The sequence below is a fragment of the Alligator sinensis genome, unplaced genomic scaffold (genome assembly GCF_000455745.1).
Source record: "Alligator sinensis unplaced genomic scaffold, ASM45574v1 scaffold335_1, whole genome shotgun sequence".
NCBI lineage: Eukaryota > Metazoa > Chordata > Crocodylia > Alligatoridae > Alligator > Alligator sinensis.
Genome location: NW_005842354.1, coordinates 12,486 through 35,693, shown reverse-complemented (window position 1 = coordinate 35,693; position 23,208 = coordinate 12,486). Strand labels below are relative to the sequence as shown.

Sequence of the window (23,208 nt, the reverse complement as noted above, 5' to 3'; positions counted from 1 at the left end):
GAAGACCTGTGGTTTTCAGGTGTTCCAACTTTAACTCAGTTAGAGTTGTGGTGGCTTAGTACTTCCAGTGGGGTATCAAGGCACAAAATGTTGGCCCTTCTTGTTGCTCCCTATTCAGACTGGAAAGACGTGTGCATATGATAGCTAAGGATCCTGGTTTTCTCTCATTAAAAAAAAAAAATCCCTAATTTTTGGTTAAAAAAAAGTAACTCCAAATCCACATTTTTCCGTGATTAAAATGAAACATATACATATATATATGTATAGTGATATATAAATGGTGTTTCATTTAAATCACAGAAAAATGTGGATTTGGGGTTACTTTTTTAGCTGAAAATTGGGGATTTTTCTTTTAATCAGAGAAAACAAGGATCCCTAATGATAGCTAAGGAGGACCTCTAGTTTGAAGGGGTCTTCACATGCTTAGAAATTTCTGAAACTCCTTCCCAGTTGAAATTTTCCATGCATGATCCGGGACTTTAATATTGTCTTTAAATGCTTGAGCAAAAATCCATCCATTAATGTGAGTGGTGACAAATGAAGAAAATGATCTCTTAAGTAAATTTTAAAGCATGATCTTACTTATACATTACTGAGTACCAGCTGTTTGAACTGCTTGTGCTGGAGACTAAGGCCTCGTCAGTATTCACACTCCTAATACAAACAACCAAAGGGAAAAGGACTTTTTTAAAAAGCACTGTCTTGTGCATGTGCAGTGCTCACTTTTGCTATTGTCAGGAGCTAAAGTACCAACTGCAGAGCTAAGAGCCTGTTCCAGCTCTCCTGGAAGGCAATAGGAAATCTTCCATTGACTTGATTGGGAGTAAAGTGTACCTAGTCCCCAGGCAGTCAACATGACTAAGACATCCCTCAGACCTGAGTGGGTTGGCATTTTCTTCAGCATTGATAAACTCATTTCACTTTCGTTGTTGGAGTCCATTTCCCTCTGCCCTTTCCCCAGGAGGCTGAAGGAAAATTTGCTATCAAGCATAGAGGTGACAGGGTCCTTGAGATATAGCCTTTTCTCCAACGTAGCAACTGGTCATTCTATCTGTTCCTGAATAGGCTTTGTGCTGGCCATATGAAAAGGGGTGTAGTTCACCTTATGACCTTGCCTATATTAGGAAATTTTATATTCAAGTTTTAGGAATTCTTTATCATGAATTTCAGGCTGTTTGGTGTTGTTTCTTTGTTTTTTGAGGCCAAGCTTCTGGGACTATGTGAAAATATCAGATTTCTTCTTTTGTAAAATGAAATTTCTAGTCTACGTAATTGACATTGTTGTGAAGAAAAGCTTGAAAACTAAGTGCTCATTAGAGGCACAAAAACAAGGCAAATAAATGTGTGTGTATAATGCACACATTTTATATAATTATTTTTATTAAAGAATCCTTATGCTTTTAAGCTAATCTCATGATTTAGGACCTGTATATTTTTGTGTCTGCTGTGGATTTTTGCAGTACAGCCCACTTTTAAAACTTGAATTATTTGACATTATGCTGACCATGAATTCGTGTGTAGTCTAGACAAGGCTAAAGTGATTTCTGTCTCATGACAGATGGTCACTAGTAGCATAACTAGGGCAGAGTGAATTGGGAAGCCACCCCAGACCTAATTTGAGAGGTGGGGATCAGTCCTGATGCATCCCACTGCCCCAGGAGCCCAGCTGCTTTGTTATGCCTCTGATAATCACAATTAAACCTTGGTCCTAGCTACCTGATATAATGCTGAACACAACTTGGCTTTGTCTACACTGAACATGAAGTCATAGTCAGTACTTAAACTCAGTAACATTTCCAAATGGAGACAAGGAAAAAAGACAATGTTTGTATCTGTGATTGGTACTGCAAATTGTTCTTATTCTCCCTCATTCTACTTCTGCTTAGAGTTCTATTTTCCTCTCAGATAGGTAGTCCCAAATGCGGAAAACTGTGATAATAATATTACTGTACAATGACATAATTGCTAAATGAATGATAGTCTTTAGGAAGGTTGTTCTAACCATCAGATTTTGTTTACAATGGAAGAAACATGTTGCATCAATGGATTAATATCACAATGCACATGGTCTTTGTTGACTATCGAAGTAAACAAGTTCTAAATGCAGGACCCACCAGATTTTTTTCTTATACCTGTAGAAATAAAAACAGAAGGTTTTTAAATCAAAATAGTCTTTGTGCGGTGTATCTGATTCAAACCATATTGCCAGCAAGCTAGAACATTGAAACCATTAAGTTTTTTCTATGGTAAAGGTTTAAGATTAGAGGGCCCTGAGGAAATGGAACACATGGGCCAAAATTTACAAAGTTGTATATGTAATGTTAGTCACTGAAATCCAGACACCGGTATCTAAATGAAAAAAGCCTGAGTTACAGAGGTAACAGGAACCTACCTTTCTCATTGAGCCATTTCCACTGCTGAAATTAGGCCCACTTTAATTTACATGCCAAATATGGAATTAACTTTTGCACCTATGTTTCATAACATGACCACAGAATAGCTTTGTTGGAATGGCACAAAGAATCGACCTAGATAACAGTTGAGAGTCTGGAACTTCATCTTTCTGGCAAGAATGGTGAAGAAAAACTTTTGCAGGGTGTGAGGGGACAAGGTGGAGACTTGATACATTGTTCCTTCACCCAAATGTTAGACAAATTCTGGCTACATCTATGTGAGATGCTGACTGTACAGTCATTACTGCATAGTCATTTAGTACTTGTATAAGTACTAAATGACTGTGTAGTAGCCAGATTTAATCGGCTACTACACAGTAGTAGTGCAGTTGTGCCGAGGAATGTACGACTTTACTGTGCAGTCGTGCCGAGGAATGGCTTTTTCATGATGCTGACTGTGTAGTAGCTCATGACTACTGCACAGTAGTGTCACATCATGCTTCCTGCAACATGCCACTACTGCACAATAGTCATGGGCTACTGTGCAGTGAGAGTCTTGTGTAACCACAGCCTCCAAGAACAATACAGGGACCCATTAGGTAACCTAGTGATGGGCACAGTAAAAGAACATAAAAATCAGAATTCTTCTGTTATCACCCAACTACTAACCACAGTTTACAGTTAATTTGACCTCTCACAGTCCATCCTGCTTAAAGCCCTTCTGAAATTGATCTGGGGCATTCATTGCCCGGAGTTCCCTTTGGGAGTTGTGCTTACCCTCTGAGTATATGAAAGCCCACAGCACTGAAAGAAATTCAAAGCTGAAGCTTTCAATAAATAAGAAAACCCAGAAGTGCTTCAGATTATATAGCAAATAAAAATAAGTGTCATATTTTAGGTCAAGTTGCAATCTGTATTTCCTATCTGATTAAAACAACATCCTCTGAATGTTTGATGCACAGCTAGAAGGATCTCTCTTTCACCAAGTGCAGGTTGGACCTCTTATTATATTGGAAGTTGTGGCAAGGGTCAACCTCAATAGGCTTCCTTTTGGATTAGCTCTCTAAAGAGGGGGACAGCTGAACAGTAAAAGAAATGTTTGAGTTGAACAACATCTCAGTGGAGTATTTCTGAATAGCTTTCCTTGCATGTCTTCTTCATTTAAAAGAGCAAAAGACACCCTTGTTTCTACAGCTTAAAGGATGACTTCAACTGAAACATATAATTTACATAATCTATTTTATAGATACAGAGATTTGCCTGGAGCTTTTAGTAACTATAACCTTCTGGTTCTGAACACTGTGATTCTTGGTATCGATCAAAACAAGAACACATTGGCCCATGACAGAAGATGAAAAAATGTCATCCTCAAGCCAAAGTAAATGTGAACTGAGATTTAGTTTATAACTGAGCATGTAAAGGGCTGAAATATCATTTGTGGTCTAATGGTTAGAAAAATGACCAGAGATTCTAGCTGCTCAGTTCCATTCCTCTTACAACATGGTTTTACTCTGTAGCCTTGGACAAGTCATCTAGAGGTAGGTACAATGAGGGCTTGGTGCCTAATATAAGACTTAGACCAAATTTTGATGCCCAGATCCAAAATTACTATCCTGAAAATCCCTGCTCAGTATCTGCCTACCAAAAAGTTTTTACAGTTCCTAGCTGAACCTCTGGGCATGCCCAAAACTGCCCTTGTTTTGCCAGGGTTGAGCAGACTGCTAATTAACTCATTCCTAATCCTGATAGGAACCCAGAAACTAGGTGTTCCTCTGCCTGTACCTCCTTAGGCACTCAGTATGGCAGGTGTCCTCAAAACACACCTAACACACACACTGGCAGGATCAGAGTCCTTGCAAAATGCAGCAGCGATTACCCCTTTCTTTTAAAATACAACTAAAGGAAATGTGGCTGCTGCTTCTTTTACAAATAGCCCAGTGAAACCTGGATTCAATTCCCCGCTCTGCCTGGGAAGATTCAAATCCGCATTTCTTTTTCCCCAGGGGAGTACCCGAACTACTAAGATATCTATTCTAGGAAGGAGGCAGGGACACCTTATATCCATCCTGATGAAGCTTTACTGCTGTACAGTAAAGAATGCAAGATTCATTATGTCCAAAAAAAGATCCCAAAAGGGGGCCTGACTGTAGTCTAATGGCTAGGGTACTCACTTGGGAGGGGGAAACCTGGATTATGGCCTGCCTCTCCCAGGATTCTTTCTGTTTAACATTAAACAGTCATTGGATAAAATACTGAAACATCTGAGACCAGGGATTGCACCACAGGAATCTTCCTTCCTTAGCAAGTGTCCTAACCATGACAAATCATCTCTCATTTGTACATTCTTTCCCCTCACCAAATGCCTCTTGTGTTCTTCTCTGCAGACTCACTCAAGCTTCAGAGTTGAAGCGTTTGAAACCCCTCAGGCTGTGGGAAGGACTTAAACTCTGGTCTCCCATTTCCTGAGCAAGTGCTGTACCTACTTAGTTTATTGTCTGAGGAGGGCACCACCACTGGTGTTCTTGAAAAGGATGAGCACTCTCAGTTCTTTAAAGAAAAAGTGTCAGCACCTACTTTCAAAGCTGGGGATGCCATCTTGCATCTCGGAGGGACAGAATTTAAGACTCACCCCTGTCCTCAACATCTTATAGTGACTAGCTGTGGGCAGCTTCATGTTGAGCAAACTGACTATTACTAGCACCCAACTCAGTATTTTGGGTTTCATCCTGATGTGGCTGAGTCTCGCAGGGCAATGTGTATGGGTCCAAGGCACTAAGCACAGGATTCAAGATTTTGCTGCAAGGGCCAGAGACCTAGAAGTTAATCATTTTTTCACCTAACTTTCAGTAGCCTAAGGTTTCTTTATTGGCTCAAGCCCTAACATCCTCTGACCTAATTTTGTGAGTGACTGAAGATTTGGTATGTCTTGATTTTTGGGTGCCCATTTTGAGGCAATGTAGATTAAAGAATAGCTGGTCAGGCTCCTTTAAGGTGTCTCTAGGTGGGCCTCCATAAAGTAGGGCATAACAACCTCCAGTAATTTTTGAAAATATAGTTCTGTGTCTCAATTTTCATATCTATAAAATAAGCTTAGCATTAGCATATAGCAAATAGCTGATAGCAAATAATACCATATTTAGGTGTTATGAAATCCATTTCCTGGGATTAAATGGGGAACTAAATTGTTTTTAGTCTGCAGTATTCATAAAATGACATAAGGTTAAAAAGACTAGTCATTATGAATCACATGTATGCCTTTAGCAGTGCAAAATTTAAAAAATGTGGCTGCACTACACAGAGTTATTTGGTTGGGCAGCTGTGATGATTAATTGCCTGCTAATGTAGTGCAGTGTGATGTAGCAACATTAGAAGAGATGCACTTTTGATCACTTCCCATTCTAGTTGCTTATCTAAAGAAGCATTTTATTATATTTCCTTTATCAATTCAATAATTGTCCTCCTGGATAGGAAGTAAGAACATTTTCACTGTAACTGATAAAACTGTAGAGAATGTCACAAAAACCTGCTTTCATGTGTTACAGAAATAAAAAGCATGCCCTAATTTTTAGCTCTATTTGATGTTGTGAGACCAAAGCATCCAAGGACTGTTTTCAAAGTGATTTAGGTCCAAATCCTTAAGGGTATTAGAGAACCCTAACTCCTGAAATCAACAGGAGTTCATAGAGTCATAGAAAATTCGGGTTGGAAGGGACCTCAGGAGGTCATCTTCTAGTCCAACTGCCTGCTCAAAGCAGGACTGTCCCCAACTAGATCATCTCAGCTAAAGCTTTGTCTAGCTAGGTTTTAAAAACCTCCAAGGATGGAGATTACACATCCTCTCTGGGTAACTTATTCCAGTACTTTACTACCCTGTTTGTGAGAAAGCTTTTTTCTAATATCTAACCTAAACTTCCCCTGTTGCAACTTGAGACCATTGCTCAGTTAGATGCCTAAATACCTTTGATCTGGGGCCTGGACTTTCGGAGATCAAAATCTCATTGAAAGTCATTGGGATTTAAGTTCCTTAGTGTTTAGATTGTTTGTAAGCAGTACTGGGCCATTTAAATTACCCAATTTTTCCAACACTGCCTGCACCAATGCATAAATACCTTTTTAAAGTCTGGGTCTAAGTAAATATGATTGGAAGACTAACTGTGTACTTTAACATAATTGTAACATTACTAGCTGTGGACAATGGACAGAAAGCTTTGTGAACTCCTTTGGGACTGTACGCACACAGTAGGTAGGTATATGTAGCCATGACAAAGCTAATTTGTCTTACTGGAGATGTAATGCTAGATCTTTGTCTACCATACAGGTGGGGTTATCAGGAACACTCCTGTCCACCACACTCTTGACCCCACAGGGAACAGAGTTAGAGTAACCCTTGAAGCACTTGCAAATCTCACCCTAGCTTTCCTCTGGTTTAGTACAAAGGGTCTGGGCTGATCTATCTTTCACTTCTGAAACCAAAGGGCCCTCTGGCTGCAAATACCTGAGGGTCAGAAGTGCCCTTTTGTAGACCCAACATGTCAGAGAAACCTAAACACTGGCAGTTATTCAGATCAAGCAGGTATTCCTTCATTCATCTCTTTTTGTTTTTCCTAGAGAAGGAGCTGATCTGCCATTTCTGCACAGCTGCAACGGGGAGGAAAAAAACTAGAGTTCTCATAGAGCATCCTGGAAATTCCTGCAGTTTAAAGCCTCCACTAGGTTACAAAACACACAGTTGGATCTTTGAGCAGATATTGTACAGAGGATTAACTTCCCTCCTCTTTCTATGGATCTACCCCTTCAAAGTCAAGAACTCTGCTGTAAAATCTTTTCAAAGTACCAGTGTCTCTTACATGTTTACCTTCTCCTCCTCGAAAACCATTTCTTGCAGGTTAAGAGATCCCCTAACACTAACTCCCAGACCCCTAACTCCCACTACTGTACTAGTACAGCTCAGCTTTCTGCATTTGATTTTGATATTTTTTCTAAAGAAAGGGTGGAGAAATAGAAGTTTCAAGCACTTAATGACTTTATAACATACCTGTTGAATATAAGAAAAACAGATGCGTCCTGGAAGTTTAAAAGCTACTTTTCATCCCACGCCAGCATATACTTTAAAGGAATTGGTGTACCATTAGGGCTTGCTCCTGATTTTTTTTTCCTACCAGAAAGTTGCAAGATTGTAGCTAATTTTCTGCATTCAAAGCTCTCTAAAAGCAGAAGCAGGTGTCTGTTAGGCAAATGGGTAGAGGCACAGAAAATAAATTGAACACATGGAGTTTGGAACAATAGAATCCAGTCGGTTGTCTTTGGAGCCGTGTGCTTAGTCCTATAAAGGGAATTCAAATAATACACTTCTGGCTCTGGTAATAATATGTATTTTTAAAAATAAATCTGCAATTGGTAATTAGAAAATTAGCAGGGAAAAAAAAAGGAGGGAAACTGAACAACTGCCTATTAATTAGCCATATTCTCTGCGGAGCAAAAAAAGCCACGCTGCTCCCGTTAGATGGCGCTAAAGACTTTACAACCACTTGTAAAAAAAAAGGGGGGGAGTTATTGTCCGAAACAACAAAAAAAGAAAGAAATGACACGTCCAAAAGAGGGAGAGAGAAAAAGATCATGTCATGAGAGAGTGGCGCGGGGCTTGGAGCGGGTGGCGGGGGAGACACGGTGTCTCTCTTGTCTCGCGTGGGGACTTTCTCAAACCAGCACCGACTGACCCCGGCGGGCGAGAGCCCTGGCGGCGCGGGCAGCGGCGCGGGGTGAGTGGGGCGAGAGACACAGGCCCCTTCCCAGCCAGGGAGGATCCGCGCCAACCGGCGGGGCTGCAGGGTGGGCAGAGCCAGGCTCCTCCGTCCCTGCTCCTTCCTCGGCAAAGTTTGTGCCCAGGCGGGGCTGGCTCGGGAGGAGCGCGCAGCCCGGCGCGGAAGGGCGGGGGCGCCGCGCCCTGCGCAGCTTGAGCGCACAGCCCGCCAGCCCTGCCCTGCCCTGCCCTGCCCAGGGACAGCCCGCCCAGCTGGGCCGCCGCGCGCCCGGGGGCAGCAACCCGTGCAGCTGGAAAGAGATCACTCCAGCGTAGCTTGGTTAACCTGGGATCCCCACATGAAGTCTCCCTGCCAGCAGACCTCTTTGAGCATCTCGGGAGTGGGGAGGTGGGGGGACACAGGATAGTAATAGATATTATTATATTATATATAATATATGAATATAGTACGTGTGATATAGTGGGATATATCATACATGAATACAGGGGTGAATACAGGGGTGTAGGTTGTAGCCGTGTTGGTCTAAGGACACAGGCAGACAAGGTTCCTTGGGTGAATCTGATATCTTTTATTAGACCATCCATGTATAAACTATATATAATATGAGATAGTATATGTCATATATTAATATACATTCACGTCATATATAATATGAGATAGTATATGTCATGATACATGATATATGGACTCATATAATAGTATTATCATAGAATACTCATATAGAATATACTTTCATATACATGAATACATTATATATAAGGTATACATACATAACATGAGATAGCAATATCACAATACATATATATATAATATGAGATAGTATATGTCATGTATCAATATACATTCATATATAATATATTAATAAATTATATATGAGGTATACAGATATAAAATGAGATAGCAATCTCTCATTAATACATACATATAATATGAGATAGGATATGTCATGTATTAAAATACATCCATATATAATACATGGATGTATTTTAATACATGACATATCTCATATTATATATATCATATATTAATGTATAACATGTGAATGTATATTAATAGATTATATATAATACTATATCATATATATTATATATCATACATGAAAGTATAATATGCTACTGTATATTAATATATGATATATAATCATATATATTATATACCATATATTAACATATAACATATGAATGCATATTACTATATTATGTATAATACTATATCATATATTAATATATTATATATAATTATTCACATGTAAATGGGACTACAATGGTACATGATATATGTAATATATAGCATATATTAATATACATCAATACATTAATATATTAATACATTAATGTATATTAATATGTGTGGTATATTAATAGATGCTGTATAATACATGTAAATACTAATGTATATTAATATATGCTATATAATACATGTGAATGGGACCACAATGGTACATGATATATGTAATCATATAATAGTATTATTGTTATAGAATACTCATATACTAGTAGTATGCATGTATAGCTACATAATATACACTGATGTATATTAATATATGCTATATAATACTATTATATGATTACATATATCATGTACCATTGTGGTCCCATTTCCATGTGAATAATGACATCTATTCAGATGTAAATGGTACTAAAAAGAATAATGACCTATAGTGTTCAACTTGTAATTGTTGTTCCCACCCAGGCTACACTACACCAAGTAAAAGGAGAGAGGATCTATGCAGCTCTGCTGCCGGCTTTTTTAAGGCAGCACCTTAGAGAAAGGATTGCGGGTCTACCAGGTTATGCGGGGCGGAGGGGAGCGAAAGATAAGGGGGTGGGGGAGGGAGAGAAAGAAAGAAAAACCCACCACGTCTCTTGTTCCTGGCATTTGGCTGTGAACTTTCTCTTGGGGTAAGTTCTCCTTTAAGAAATGAACCGTTCCCTATGCATATTTAACGCTGGTTCCCTGCAGTATCCAGATGACGCGGGGCTGGAGCCTCACATGCGGGACCTGAATGAGAGTGGAGTAAATCAGCCCCACTTAAAAGGCACTCCTTGCAAGGGCTCTCGTTGGGAGCCAGTTGCCACTGCTATAAACATATGTAAGTCCAAACAAGCCAGGAAAGGGAAGGGGCGGGGGGGACTTAGTTTTGGGGGGAAGAGTAGGCTATTTTGTTAATTTCCGTGAGAGAAGTGCTAACACAGTTGAAAGCAGGATCTCTTCCCCCAATGCCCTCCTTTCGTCCAAGCTCCTGAGCTCTGAGCCATAAGTGTGGGCACATAACACGTTGGGGGCAGATTTGCCTTTAGCAGAGCCAGAGTTTGTGTGTGTGTGTGTGTGTGTGTGTGTGCAACATGTTGGGTTCAGATTTGCCTTTAGCTGAGCCCGATTTCGTGTGTGTGTGTGTGTGTGTGTGAGATAACACGTTGGGGTCAGATTTGCCTTCAGCTGAGCCCGATCTCCTGTGCGCGCGTGTGTGTGTAACACGTTGGGTTGAGATTTGCCTTTAGCTAAACCCGGTTTCGTGTGTGTGTGTGTGTGTGTGTTTGATAACACACTGGGTTCAGATTTGCCTTTAGCTGAGCCCGATCTCGTGTGTGCGTGTAACACGTTGGGGGCAGATTTGCCTTTAGCTGAGCCCGATTTCCTCTGCGTGCGTGTGTGCGTGCATGGAGTGGAAAGGCGCACCGCCAGGGAAAGTGAACCGCTGCTTTCAGGCAGGGGCGGAGGAGCAGGAGCCAGCAATCACATATTCATCAGGACACCAGTCCACCACGCTTGTGATATGATCTGGAGAACCATGTTTGATATGACTATGCCGTAAGCTGAGAGGGCGACTCTAGGACGGGTGTGTTGTACAAGTGAGCCACAAGGCTAAGTATTCTTCCATGTAGCAATATAATGAGAAAGCGTCTGGAAGGTCAGATGTGAAGCTTTCCACTGCAGACCTTCAAGTGGGAGGGAGAAACTTTCACTGCCATACTCTTAGCGGTTTCCTGCCTTGAAAGTTGAACTTGTTCAAGTGTGTTATTCAAAATGCGGTTCAGTAGTTATGCCTTCAAATTAAGTTACTTCTCTGTCCTCGTTGTGAATAGCAGACATGTGTCCTCAATTGTATAGTATATAAAAAAAAAATCTACTAGGTACTTTATGATTCCATCTGGAGAAATTAAAAGCCCAGAGCTGTAATGTTTATTCTTCCATAGTTTACAAAAAAGGGGGAAATGTGTGAGACACATGTCTACAAATATAACCAAAGTGCTTTCCCTTCTGGTTAAAAAGTTGCATGCAAATGTTTTCGTTTTAACACTCGCTGCCACCTGTACTTTGCAGGGAAACTTTCGCAGGCGTTAGTGATGAAGCACCAATTTTACTTATTAATGCGTTAATTATTATTACGGCTGCTGAATTGACTTAAAGTGCTTTGGAGGCCACACTAATCCATGCTAATCAGTTACAATTAATTTTGTTTCAGCTGCTGTTTTAAATACAGTTTCAAGGGGAGGTGTGGGGGGGAGAGATGTGGAAAAATGAGTTTCCAGAGATGTGCCCCCCCTCCTTCCACGCCCCCAGGGGTGGTTTCTTACTGTCCCCCTTTCCCCCCCCCCCCCCCTTCCCTCCATAAGTTTGCGACTGAGTTGTCGGATCTCGGGGGCTCCGGTTGAGCTGCAATTTCTGGTCCTACTGGGCCCAGCTCTGCAGGGAACCGGTGTCCCTAGGGCTTCTCCGGCCCGAGCAGGGCGGCGGGCTGGCTTAGCTTAGTCTCCTTCGGGCGTGGGGAGCTCCTGAGTCCGGCCTGGAGATCCCCCTGCCCGGGGCTGCGGCTGCCTGCCCAACAGTAGCGGGGCTCTTGCTGGGCTCGGAGGGGACTTTGCTGCCGGATAGAGAGGCAAGGGGCAGCTCCCAGAGGCCTGCACCAAGCACTCCGGTGTAAGCCCTGAGCCAAGCAAAGGAGCCGCCAGATCAGCCGGGGTCGAGGTCACCTCCGCGCTGCACTCCCAGCTGGGTGCCCCCACCGCCCCGCTCTGCAGCGAGGCTGCCAGGCTGCGAGTGCAATGGCCGGGCTGGGAGGCAAAAGTGCGGAGCTGGTGTGTGTGTGTGTGTGTGTGTGGGGGGGGGGGGTTAGACCCAGCCACTGGGGAAGTTTCGGCTACTTTGACAAAGTCCAGGGCCAGCGGTGGTGCTCCTGAGGCTTGCAGACTGTTTGCCTCTGCAGCAGTGCAAGGCAAACGTGGACTGGCTCCAGGGATGTGCTGGCATCTGGATTGGGTCAGGTCCTAACAAATGATTCTTTTTTTTTTTTTTTTTTTTTGCCTGTGAAAATAGGTTTCAGGTGAGAACGGCTTCTCCCTTCCCCGCTTTGCAGTATGCGGGCACACAGTCTTTATCCTGGAAGGGCTAAGCCTCTGCCTGCTACACCGTCCGAGCCAGGGCTCTGCCACAAAGGGGCCAGAGCCGCACTCCAGGCGTGGGCTTAGCACGTTATTTGGACAGAGCCTTGGCTTCTGCCTTCTTGTCTGGGAAAGCAGAGGGCTGAGCCCTCTGGGGGAGAGGCACCCCGCTGCTCAACCCCACTGACTCGGGAAGAAAAACCAGCTCACTCTTGGTTGTTTTAAGGCTCAAATGAGCCAGTTTGTACTGAAAAGGGGGGGGGGGGGTGGCGGATGCGGGGTAGGGGTTGGAGTTTGTCTCTGATAGCCGCTCATTTATTACCCATATGTGGCAGATATAGTCCGATCAAACTCAGAAGTGAACTACTACCACGCCAGTCCCACTCCATAACCAGTCCTTACTTGCCCGTGTGTCCGCAGATCGCCTGCGTGCCTATATCCCAAATAATCCATCGCACCCAGCACTGGGCGATCTGGCAAAAGGGCTACTTTCAGCAATGTGTTCGTGGTCTACATTGTTGTGAGAATAACCCCTTTCCCCCCCTTCTTCTTTCACGTTTCTGGAATTTTTGGGGGGATAATCTATAGAATAGCAGACAAGAAACTGAATCCTGACCCCGCTCCCCCCCGCCCCATCCGCTTTGTATCTATCCCAAAGATTTTTTTTTCGCCTTTTTGAACCCTGCCGGCGCATTTTAGGCGCTGTATCGATACAACACGACGCGATCAGGCCTTTCTTCTCAAAGGACACCTGCCAACATTAACTTTTCCCAAGAGAAGGAAGATACCTCTGCAATATTCAGCACTTTTTCTGTGTCAGATTCGGACATCACTCCGTGAACCTTTAGGCCAGATCTCTCCAATTTATTATGAGGATGATTTTTCCTATGGGGAAGAGAAGAAATCCTATTTCAGCGGGGCACGAGAGACGTGAGCATCACACGTATTGATCATCTCGCGTGGAATCGGGCTGTCCCCTTGGGATCCGCGTGGATGTTCTTGCAGGGTAGAGGAGTCGGGCTGGAAGTGGGGGGCTGCTGTTATCAGCAGAGGAAGTCTGGAGTACTTTCATAGCACCTGCTCACTAACCAGCTGCCTTTTTTTTTCTTTTTGCTTTCTTTTAATGTCTACCTGTTCTATTATGGCTGAAGAACCTGGGTGGAAAGGACACGGGCTGGCTCTCAGGGGGGCCGATACACGTACTCAGGATTCATATTGGTGAAGGTGCAGAGAAACAGGTCCCTTTTGCAGCTCGCTGCCAGTGTGGGACTAGCCTCACTCTCCCCTAGCACGGGAGAGGCCCAGTTGCTTTAGGGGGTAGCAGGAGGGAAGGAGAGGGGAGAGCAGGGGGCAGGGGTGAGCCGGATTTGGCCTCAATGAGCCCGCGGGCCCTTAGCCCTTGGTGGATCGGGAGTGGGCTCAAGAGCCAGACGGCCACGGCCTAGGCGGACCTTGAACTTGAGGCAGGGCTCTGACAAGGGGAGCAGACAGACCCGATTTGTCCCGGGGCTGGGGGGTCGTCTGCAGAGCCCCGCCGGTGCCTGCTAGGGGCACACACCGTGACATGTGCTGGAGATCTCCGGGCCGCGGGTGGAAATGCGGGGAGCCAGGCAGGCAGAGGCGCTGCCTTGGGGGCATCTCCAGCGCTTTGAAGCGCTCCAGGACTGCGGCGCTGCTTTGCCCCCCAGCGCCGCTCGGGAAGCCGGTGGCCTTGGAAGCGAAGCCCCTGTGCTGGGAGCACTCCCCCCCACCCCCATCCCCAACTGGGGGGCGGCTGGAGGTGCCTCTGTCTCCCGGGACCTCCCCGCAGGCAATTACATGGGGGGGGGGCACCTTGAGTGTCTTGAACTTGCCCCAAAAGTAAGGCAGAGGCCAGCCCGCGCTGCCCCGTTGTCCCTGGGGTGCGAGGGGGGGATCGGAGTCCTCCTCCCAGTCACCGCGGCGGCCTCCCTGCCCCCAGAGAGGGGAGGGGAACAACCCGAGAAAGGAAAAGAAAGCAGCCACGAGGGAAGCCAGGAGACAAACAAGCTCCTCGCTGGCAGGGGAGAGGCGCTGCGAAGCCGCCTGGGCTCCTTTGGCTGGGTGCTGCTGGCACCCCTCGCTGCCCCAGCCCGGGGGCTACACTAGATCCCCCTCCCCCACACACAGTCTAGTCCTGGGACGCCCCCCATTGCAGCCCCCCCACAGAGCCAGGCCGGAGAGGACAGCAGGTCCTCTGGGGGCTCGGCTGAATTGGGGCAACCCACGGGGATGCAGCTGGGTGCCCTTCTTGCCCCCCAGCCCCAGCCCCCTGTGCTCGGCCCGGCCTTGGCAGAGGCCCTGCGCGCGGCTGAGCCTGCCATCCGAAGCCCAGGCAGCCCCGGGCCCTGCCCCTTTGAGGCTGGGGCGAGCAGAGCCTGGCTGGGCCCCGCGACATGGAGACAACCCCAGGCTTGAAGCACAGAGCGGGGTTGGGGCGGGGGGGAGCAAGTGAACTAGGCGCAGGGAAGCTGGATGCCAACTGATTCGCAGGGAGAGCTGGCTGGATGATTTGTTTCTCCCCTGGGGACTTCTGGCAAGGCTTGGAGCGGATTATTCACTCCCGAAGGGCAATATTGTGCTGTATGGGCTCCAGGCTGCAGTTCACGGCTCAGGAACAAAGCGGGCATCTAATGGCAAGGTAACCGGTCCCCTCCTCTGGTTCTTCTTTTGTTAATGAGGGGATTCTGCTCCACAGAGGCGGGGCAGGGAATTGATACTGCCCCGGACTTGGAGCTTCTTGGCAAGTCCTACCCCCCCCCCCCCCCCCACCCCACTCCCCCCCCCCCCCCCCCCCCAGCATCTTGGCTCTTCAGGCAAATATGCCCCTTGCATTCTCCCTGGAAGGTCACTTGAACGCAACACGGGTACCAAGCTGAGTACTCAAGTGTCCATACCAACTACTCACCAGTATAATAAACCCTCGAAACCTGTACTTATTTTTCAATAAAAAAGGGAACATATACAAGAACACCAGAAAACAAGGGGGTCCTAGTTAAATATCTACATTATGGAAATGAAACAATAGACTTTTTCACCGTAATAGCAAAGGTTGAGCGCTTGGGGAACCGCAAGGTTTTCTTTACTCATTTTCTGCTTTGGGCCACTGATAGTATTAAATGGTCAACGTTTCGCATCCTCCTTTGCTACTAGTAGCTCCATTTCCAGAGAAGGGATTTGAGTATGCAACCGAAACATTTTGACCACATCTGCACACCTACAAGTAGAAAGCCGGATTCGTGTGTGTGTATTGTGTCCTTTCCTAAAGCAATGGAAATGGAGGTGTGCCTGTTGTGTAGAGGAAACCAGAGAAACAAGTGAAGAGCCTGGCACCTAACAGCTCCTCTGTGGCCTTAGTGTGAGCTCTGAAATAAATATCTATTAGGTTTCTGTGAGGAATGTCCCACTCGGGCATATGGGGCTCTCTTTTGAATGAGGGATCTAGAGGAAGAAACAAATGTATGTTATTCCAGCACCACTCTTTACCAAAGCATTTCCCCCCTCTACAAAGATTAGTTTCAACTCTGCTTTTTGAGGTCATTCTCTGGCGGTTTAGGGATATAATGATGATAAATGCCCAGCCGTTCTTATTTCTTTTATACTTAATAAATATTCCCACTGTCCAGAAGTCTGGGAGGAAAAAGAAAAAACCAACAGAAAGTATAACTTAATATATCTCCTCTCCCCTGGCTCTTGGCTTGTCTCGATATAATTCACAGTTTCTCTCTAGCAATCGCACAGGGAAGAAAAGGGGGGGGGGGGGGGGGGAGCCTTCAAACATGCACTTGTTTTTTGTGGGTTTTTTATTTTATTTTGTACCTTTGCTTTCTAAATAACTGGCCTACACAAAGGTACCTGGATTGATGCGACTAAGTTAGAGTATACATTAGTACTCTGGTTGGAAATGAAGCCTGGAGCTTGTTGAGCAAACAGCTTATGCTGTAGTGTGGCGCGTACTGAATGCTGTTATAGTGAGCTCGATGGAGAGCTGGCAGGAAAGCATCACACCAACATTTCCAAAACTAATAACAAAAAGGTTACTATATATAAAACGTTTATACATCCCAAACTGCCTCAAGTTGTTTAAATTTCTGTTTTGTGCACATAAATATAGCACCCATGCAGTTCCCCATATCCCAGTCCCCGCGGTTTTTTTTAATCAATGCATTTCAATTTGAAAGGATGGCCCCAGACACAAGTCACAATCAACAATCGTTTAGCTTTCTAACACTAAACATGGGACCCTAGAAAGAAATAGTATCGGGCTGTGTCTGCTCAAGCACGTATCTTGGTACCTTGACGTTATTTTTAATAAATGGCCTACAAATCAATGTATCAATATCCAGGTGTTTGCCTTTATAATTCAGCTATTTTACAGCATCCTTTTGAAGGAGAAGGGAGAAATAATTCTGCTAATGACCTGTGACTGGACTTTGGAGAAGACTGTACAATAGTCTGGTCCCAAGCCATCATATGTGTAAGTAAACGTGTCCCCACAGTCCCCGTTCATTACTATAAACGCTGGTATTCTTCATGAGGAAACTCAAGGCGAACAGAAATCTGGAATTTGAATATGTTTCATAATACTGTCGAGGAGATTTTGATCGCAAACCTAATGTTTTCTGTCATTATTCAATACTAAAATGAAATGTCTTTGCAATAACCTATGTGTACAAATAAACACGTCTACTTTGGTCTTTTGTCTGGCCAGCAAGATTGTCCTGTACAAGTTTATTTATGTTACATGCTCAGTATAAGAGCTGATCTGGTTCTCTAAATTCCTCTCATCAGCATACACTATAGGAACAATTCAGACCGAGTTTGATCTAGCTTTTTCCCTTTCAGGTTTTTTTTTTTAAATCCTTCTCAAATAAACCTATGTTTTGGAGTTGCAGTTTTCAACATCCAATTAGAAAACCTCTATTCTGGCATAATTCTATTACAGTGCAAGGATATCATTTGACTGTTGACTTGTAATCTTAACTACCGTTTCTGAAGGGAAAAAAAAGCACCACTTTGTTTTTCTTAAGTAAAAGTGAATATTTAAATGGCAGTCGTCTGATATTCATCCTCTTATGGCTGAAAAAAGAAGCCAAGTGCTAAGATATGGGGTGGTGTTGTGTTTCATGAGGTCTGTACTGCTCACGTATAGGCAAGTTCTCACTTCCCTGACTTTCCTACCTAGATATTTGTTGTATGTTTTTGGCTTTGTTTTGTTTTAAAGTGAGTGGAAACTAAATCCTGTGGCACGAGAGGCCTCTCTTTACATTACCCACACATATTGAAAGTAGCTTTTTTGCTAAGAGGACCAGCTTCTGCCAACCTCCTTTCCCCTCCCCGAAAAAAAAGAAAGAAAAAAACAAGGGGAACGGGAGGAAAAGGAGAGGAAAAAGCTCCCTCTGATTATTCAGTGAAGATGAATAGGACTCGGAAAGGATTCAAAGCTCCCCTCCCTCCCTTCCTTTATGCACACACCTTCTGAAAAATACATCTCTGGAACTAATCAACTTTTATGTTGCTTATTCCATTGCTAAAGTTTAATTTTAGCACTTTCACTGGGGGGAAAAAAGTCGTTCTTAATCGTTTACCGATTAGCAACCAAACGGCAAAACAACTATAAAAAACAAGCAACCTTCTTCCTTCCCCCCAAAAAGAAGCTCTAACTATCTTCCTTCCCCGCAACGAGGCTGAATGCACGTCCACGCCATACCAAGCACAACCAGAAACTCAACTCTGAATATTATCGGTGTGCCCTGATTGCCAGCATACACGATCATGGCCTGTGCTCTCCTGCCCCTGCCCTGCCTTCTGCCTGCCCTTTAGAGAGGGGCCACTCTTCACTTCAAATGCGACAACACAGGTCTGCTCTGCCTTGAAGACTGATGAGTGATGTCAGGAAACTTTCTGATAGTGCTTAAGAATAAAGCCATTAAAAAACAAGCAGCCGAAACACCCCTGCCAGGCTTATCTCCAGCCCTAGCTAGCTACAAAACAGCACGCAAGCCGATGGTACCAGGAGGGGAAATGGAGTTGGGAGGCAAGCATACAATAAAGGGTGGCTAAATCGCCTTCATCCCCCGCCCCCCTTTCAAAAACGCTTGCTCTCTCCTCCTAACCAGGACACGCTGAAACACAAGAGACAACCCCAAACTTTTCCAAACTTCCCCTCGTTTCTCTATGTGAGGTTGGAAGCTGCTGCTGCTGCTGCTGCCCCCCTCATTCTCGCGAGGCAGATTTGCTCCCCTCTCAGAGACTGCCTCAGGTGCAGCTTTCTCCTTTGGCTCCAAATATCTTAATGCTTTTCTGTTTGTTTTTTTAAAGGAAATTAAAACTGAGGGATGAGGGGTGATAGTTAAATAAGTGCTTCCAAAAGTTTGCACAGTCCAGCTCTCACTAACACCAAGAGACAGTTCCATTGAAAGAAAATCATCATAAAAAATGAGTTTTCTAGTGCTCTTGAAAAGCCGTTATATATATCACTCTCTCTATATCTATATCTATTTCTAGATATAGATATATGTGTATATATAAATATACTTTTTTTACATAGCTTTTAGGGAGCTAGAATAACAAAACATCCCATTTCAAGCCCCTCTGATCTGTAATTAAACGGAGGAGCCGGGTTGTATTCTCCTATGGCTTTTGCAGAAGTCGCAGTGATGCAAAGTCAGGTTGCTGTGTCAGAGTGGCATTTTTATTAATGAGAATACAAAAAAAAAAAAAAAAAAGCTTGCATATTCTTAGCCCGGCTTGAATTTAGTTGCTAAGCAACCAGTGTATGGTAATTCATCCGCGAAATTTAAATCTCTGAGAAAGGATCGTGCGTTTTCCCTCTTTCTTTTTTCTTTCTTTCTTTCTTTCTTTTGCTGAATGGTCCCCACGAGGGACCCAAGTTGTGGGACCCGCAGCAGCTGGCCCGGAGGAGCGGCGCTGGCCGGCAGCGGGAAGCTCCTCTCTGCGGATCCAGCTGCTCTGCAGGGGAGCAGTCCGGCCGGGGACACGGCCCTGCGCCCCGGGGTGCTCCCAGAGGCCTAGTGCACCCTGCCCCAGGCACAGGCCTGATCTGCCTGAAGCTAAGCGCAGCTCCTGGGCTCCCCCCACCACACCCCACCCCAAGTGCAGAGAGCTGGGGAGAAGATGAGGGCAAGGATGCTTGGCCCCGTGGGCATGTGCTGAGAAGCCAGCTCTCAGCATCACCTCTCACCTAACTGAGAGCTGGCAAAGTTTCCAGTGCCAGCCGGCCGTGCCCTGCCCCGGGCTGACTGCAAGGTGACAGGAGGCAGCCCCCCCTCCCCCCACCCCAGAGTCAAGGTCAAGGCTCTAATGCAGAACAGCCGGCCGTGACGTCACGCACGGGACCTGCAGCCTCAGGTCCCCAGGGGGGTGCAGTGACCAAGTGTCCGCCCTGGATCTCTCTGGGCCAAAGCCCCTCTTGTCTCTAAGGAGAATTTTGCCTAAGCAAGGAGTAAGAGGTGCACTGTTTGCCCCCACCCCACATCGCTAGCCCACCTACTGCCCCACGTCCAGCCCCTTGCTGCTGCCCTGGCACTAAAGGAGACGGGGAGCTCAGTCATTCTTCACTCTGCGTTAACCTTTTCGCTTTTTGTCTCGCCAAGGGTTGTCAGCCCCAAAGCTCCCTACTGCTGTGTCATTGATACCGAGGTTCTCCCCCTCCCCCCCCCCCCCCCCCCCACCAAGAGAAGACAATTATTCAAGCAGCAACTGCAAATAGTTTCAAGTATTATCTATGGATCCCATCCGTTCATTTCATCCATCCATCTCGCCACAGAAGACCAATTTCCTTGCAATTCCTAGGTTTATCAAAATCGGTCCGCATCCTAAATAATTAATTCCAAGCCTGCATCCAGGGCCAATACTTGTTGCATCCCTTTTAGAGTTTGATTAATTACCCTGGAACTTAGGCAAACTAAGCTACATGTGGCGAAGGAGCTCTGCTCTGCCATTTTTCTCCTAAAACCTGGCAGTTCGAGATGCATTTTCTTCTATTTTCGGGCAAATTGGAACAAAGCTTTCTGTCTCTTAAAAGGTATTATCTGCATAAATATATAGAAGTGCCAATTTTTCTTTAGCTTGAAGATGTTGATCATTTATTACAAAAATAAACGAATAAATACAACAATATATTGTTGCTTTCAACAGGATAAATATTTTACAAATATATAATTTAAAAAAACAAATTTAATTGTTAAAATTATTTAAAATATTACACTTATTGATAAAATTATCAATAGTATATACTGCATTTCATATTAGAACCAATTATTCTCTAAACGTTCCATTGAAAACCATTCATACAAAACAAGTTATGAGCATTGTAATGTGCAAACACCAGTCACTACATTAAAGCATAAGGAATTTTGAAAGATCACTTCAGGTATGAACCGTTGTGTTTTAAAACCCAGGTCGAGCTCTTTCCTAAGTTCCGAAAATATGCGGATCAACAGCAGTGAGATGACTATTTAAAAGACACCTGAAATGATTTATTGTGTTCAGACTAGACGGGGTGGAAGGATGGGATGTCAATGAGGAAAAAAAAAAATAATAAAAAAAAAATTAATTAAAAATAAAAAAACAAACCCCTAGGGCGTAGGAGAGGACCGCAGAGTATGAAAATGTAAACTATAAATAATCACATCTCGGGATTACCCAGACTGATCAAACAGAACTTTGTAAAACATTTGGCTTTCCTTTAAGTAGAAAAATACTGATCAGGAAAAAAAATGATGGAGACTCTATTACCAAGCACAGAACACTGATATTATAAATGAATACAATTACTAAATTCGTTAAGAGATCTGGCGATATATAACAATATTTTCATTATTTACATGTGTAACAATATAACCCTTAACGCAAAACCTCTCAATTATTATCTACCTCATGTTATCCCATAGACTCACAACCCTGAAATGCCTAAGTACATTCAAAGGATTCAATTTCTTGGGGGGGGGGGGGGGGGGGGGGGGGCAGGAGGAGCATAGAAGACAACCAGTGAGCGCTCTCAGCTTTGGGAACCTCCAGGCTAAGGGGGGGGAGGGAGAGAGGGTGGAGGCGGGGGAGACGTGGCCTCACTTTTGGTGAATAATAAACACACAGAATGGGCACATTTTTCAAGTCCCTACCACCAAATGTTACTCCTCCATCCTAAAAATCAGCTTTTCTTACACAGAAAACCGCAAAGGTTTCCTTTTAATAGAAACCAGTGTGAAGCCTAATGTTAGTTCTTTGTTGTCATCCAAATCCAGTAACCAAATACCACTAAGAAATTTAAATAGACCTACTCCATGTCTAATAAACCACTACCCTTCATGTGTGAAAAATAGGATTCCACCTCACGTGTTAATAGTATCCACCACATAAAAACTCCCCCCACACCCCTCCTCTGGAAGTCCATCCTCTGGTTTCCCGTGTATACAGCAAAACTCATGATGCCTTTCCCCTCCAAGCTGTACAATAACTGGGAAGCTTTTAGCAAAGCAAAAAGAAAGAAATTGTCTTGTACCCTTTCCCCTTTTGGTTTTTTTCAGGATGGCCTTTTCGGATTTCACAAATCAAGACGACTGAGATCTTTACTACGAGCTGGTCTTAAAATAATGCATCCCAGTCCACGGCTATCTGCTTGGATTTGATTTATGAAAGTGACAGCAGGCCTATCTGAAAGGAATAAATGTGTGTTGTTTCTAACAGCAGTTTTCTGGGTTTGTAACCTCTGCGTCCATATCACCGAAAGAAAGAAGGGAGGGGAGAAAGAAAAGACTGTCAGGGGGAAACCCCGGGCTACTGAAAGCTTAGATTCATCATAAAATAAAATATTGTGCTAGAATACACTGTTAGGGGGGACGCTGAGGCAATAGATTTAGAGATCTAGTTTCCACAACGTTACCAATTCAAAATTAAGAGAGTTGAGACGTTCATTCACTTGCCTGGGTATTGCAATAAATTTCCTAGATAAATTATGACAGCCTTGCTATTGCATCTATTGGCATCTTTACCATTACTAATACACACATTGCTTGTAAAGAAAGTATGGCAAGGACTACTGCAGAGTGAAGGAAAAACTGTGCTACACCATTTCACACCTCATACAAAGAGCCTAAAACAACAACAGCAACAACAACAGCAAGGAAAATGTAAACTATCCGGCCCATAGGTAAGCATCTGAAAGTAGTATTCTCTGTATGTTTGGGAGGGGGACAGGACCTTTTTCTTAAATTATACAGATAAATTAAGCACAAATATTATACAGACATCAAAACGTGTCAAAATAATTTATAGTTAACCCCCGCCCCACAACTATCCTGTGTTTCCTTAGTTTGGAAAGAGAGAAAAAGACACTAAACTTTTTGAAAGAGAACTGCTTTCAGCATCAGCCATTCATGATCAGTTGATACACTTAGACATCTACTGCAGTGAAGCTGAATTTTAAATTAAAAAAGCACATTTATTTTCGAGAAGGTGGCCTTTTATTCTCTACTCTTGCCTTCCTAGCCCATTACACAGGGTCACTGCATTGATGAAAAACGCTATGGAGATTTCTCTGGATACGGATTGATCAAGAGTGAGTACTGTACTACAATGCTAAGAGCCTGAATACTGCAACTCTGCCTTTCCAGATACCACAGGAGGTATACA

At 44.1% G+C, this 23,208-nt stretch overlaps 1 pseudogene; it reads left to right on the top strand.

The window, feature by feature from the left end:
• Positions 1-13,431: 13,431 nt before the first annotated feature.
• Positions 13,432-15,249, top strand: LOC112551156 (annotated as a pseudogene).
• Positions 15,250-23,208: the final 7,959 nt, after the last annotated feature.